We start from the raw sequence: 3,462 nt of genomic DNA on the forward strand, positions 1-3,462 counted from the left end.
AAGACGGTGTTCGAGAAAGATACCTGCAAGATGGTTCGAGGAGCACTGATATCAATGCGGGGAGTTCGGATTGGAACTCTATACAAGCTGCAAGGTAGCACTGTTGTTGATGGGTGCAATAGTTCTATGGTTCCTGAAAATGGAGTAGAGAATCTAGTGGTCTCTGGAGAGAAGACCATGTTGTGGCATCAAAGGCTTGGACATATTGGAGAGAAGGGCCTTCGAATACTTCATGGTAAAGGTATGGTAGAAGGTATGAATAGTAGCTCTCTGGATTTTGATTTCTGTGAAAATTGTGTATATGGGAAGCAGAATTGGGTGAGTTTCCCATCTAGTGGTAAGAGGACGAAACAGATATTAGAGCTTGTGCACAATGATGTGTTTGGACCTGTGAAGGTTCTATCACTGGGTAAGTCTGTGTACTATGTATCATTCATAGATGACTTCTCAAGGAATACATGGATATATTTTCTTAAGAAGAAATCTGAAGTCTTTGACAGGTTTAAAGAATTTAAGGCTCTGGTGGAAAATCAGACAGAGAAGAAGATAAAGGTGTTGAGGACAGATAATGGTGGAGAATTTTGCAGCAAGGAATTTGAAGAATTTTGTAAGAAGTGTGGTATAGCACGGCAGAAGACTACTCCATATACACCTCAGCAAAATGGAGTCGCAGAAAGAATGAACAAGACGTTGATGGAAAGGGCAAGAAGCATGCTCAGTGGTGCCGGGTTAGGACAAGAATTCTGGGCAGAGGCGGTGGATACTGCATGTTACTTGATCAACAGATCACCTTCATCAGTGTTGGAGGATAAGACTCCACAAGAAGTATGGACTGGTAAGAAACCCTCTCTTTCACATCTACGGGTATTTGGATGTGATGCATATGTACATGTTACAAAGGAGAAACGAACCAAGTTGGATAGTAAATCTGAAAAGTGCATCTTTATTGGGTATAAGGATGGTTTAAAGGGTTATAAGCTTTGGAACCCAGTCGCACAGAAGGTTGTGTACAGCCGAGATGTGTTGTTCAGAGAGGTAAAAGATGTTATTCAACATGAAGTCCAACCAAAGGAACCTGAGAAGATAGAGTTTGAGCCAAAGGAGGAAGAATCAGACTCTGCAGCAGAGGAGGAATCAGAAGATGAAGAGCCACAAACTCCGGCTGTGAGAAGATCAGTTCGAGAAAGAAGGCAGCCAGAAAGGTATAGTCCATATGCTTTCAGTTCAAATTTTTCTTTGTCTGTTACTGATAATGATCCCAGAACTGTGAAGGAAGCAGTGGATTCAGAGGATGGAAAACTCTGGAAAGAGGCCATGGTCGATGAAATGGCATCTTTGCACAAAAATGAGGCTTGGGATCTGGTGGAGTTGCTGGTTGGAAGGAAACCCATTGGCAGCAAATGGGTGTTCAAGAAGAAGACAAATGCAGAAGGAAAGGTGGAGAAATACAAAGCTTGGTTGGTAGCAAAAGGTTATTCGCAGGTGCCGGGAATTGATTTTGGTGATATTTTTTCTCCTGTTGCCAAGGTAACTTCTATTAGATTACTTTTATCTGTTGCTGCTGCTTTTGATTTTGAGGTAGAACAGATGGATGTGAAGACAGCATTCCTTCATGGGGATTTGGAAGAGGAAATCTACATGAAGCAACCTGAAGGCTTTGCGGTGAAGGGTAAGAAAGAACTAGTATGCAAGTTAAAGAAGTCTCTGTATGGGTTAAAACAGTCACCAAGGATGTGGTATCAGAAATTTGATACATTTATACGGGGACTTGGCTTCACAAGAAGCAAAGCAGATCATTGTGTGTAATTTAAATTAATTGGTGACCGTATTATTTATCTGGTCTTGTATGTGGATGATATGTTGTTGGTTGGAAATGATAAAGAAATTATCCAGGATTTGAAGACCCAATTGTCCTCCAAACTCGACATGAAATATCTTGGTGCTGCAAACTATATTTTGGGCATGGAAATTAAAAGAGATCGGTCAAAGAGGAAGCTCTGGTTAAACCAGAGGAAGTATGTCGAGACAATACTCCAGAGGTTTAATATGCAGGATAGTAAACCGATGAAGGTTCCTATTCCTGTAGGTGTGAGGTTATTTGCTGAACAGTGTCCCAAGACACAAGAAGAGGAAGAGGACATGTCCCGTGTTCCATATGCAAGTGCAGTGGGTAGCCTGATGTATGCAATGGTCTGTACTAGACCAGACATTGCACATGCAGTGGGAGTATTGAGCAGGTTTATGTCAAAACCTGGGAAGGAGCACTGGACAACAGTGAAGCGGGTTTTCAGGTATTTGCGTGGCACTAGTGATTATGGTTTGTGCTACCAAGGAAGACCAGGATTGGACAGAGTGTTGGATACTCATGGCTTTGTTGATGCAGACTGGGCTGGAGATCTGGATAAGAGAATATCTACAAGTGGGTATGTGTTTAACCTATTTGGAGGTGCAGTCAGTTGGATGAGTAAGAAACAATCTGTAGTGGCACTATCAACTATAGAGGCAGAATACATGGCAGCCACTCATGCAAGCAAGGAAGCAGTTTGGTTGCAGAGATTGTGTTCAAGTATGGGGTTAGTACAGGGAGCTATAAGAATAGACTGTGACAGCCAAAGTGCAATTTTCTTGGCAAAGAACCCTGCTTATCATTCAAAGACAAAGCACATTGATGTTCAATATCACTTTGTGAGGGATATGATAGAAGACAGAAAGGTGTTGCTGGTAAAGGTGGACACTTTGAAGAATACTGCAGATGCATTGACAAAATATGTGAGCTCTGAGAAGTTCTCTTGGTGTAGAGAAGCAATGGAATCTCAGGGCTGAAAAAATGACTAAGCTCTCCTGTGGCCCCCTGTGGAAAGAAAACAACAAGTGGGAGATTGTTGGGTTGTGTTATATTCTTTCCACATAGTTAATAGGGGGTTTGAAGGGCACCCGTAACCCCACTTTATGGGGTCCGGGGCAGCGCCCCGGAAGATTTTGGTTTTGGACCATATGTTAGGTTGGTCGGACCCACCTATGGTTTTGTGCATGATTTTCGCACATGTTTTTTGGACGCGATGGTTTTCGGTCCATGGTATTGGACGCAATGGTTTTCGGTCCATGGTATTGGATGCTTCGGCATGTATAAATATGTATTGTAACATTGAAAGGAACATAATGAAAAATCAAGCTGGTAGTCCCGGTTTTGGGATCCAGGGAAAAATCTCTGTGCATATGTGTTTTATGGGTTATGCTCTCGCATTGTTTATTTTCTTTGTTTAAGAATTCGTATGCAGGTAATTTCTGTACAGGGTTAAAACCTACAGTAACTTAGGGCAGGGGTTTAGGAGAAATGACAAGGAAGGATGGGGAGAAAATGATAGGTGAGGGGAATAGGTGAGTGGAGTGAAACCTTGGCAATATCAACACAAATTTACAACCCCAGCCATCATTTTCTTGGTGATTTTCTCATGGTTGACA

The sequence above is a fragment of the Pinus tabuliformis genome, chromosome Q, assembly GCF_031772625.1.
Source record: "Pinus tabuliformis cultivar Carrire ecotype Pingquan chromosome Q, CPIR1, whole genome shotgun sequence".
In the NCBI taxonomy this organism is placed as follows: domain Eukaryota; kingdom Viridiplantae; phylum Streptophyta; class Pinopsida; order Pinales; family Pinaceae; genus Pinus; species Pinus tabuliformis.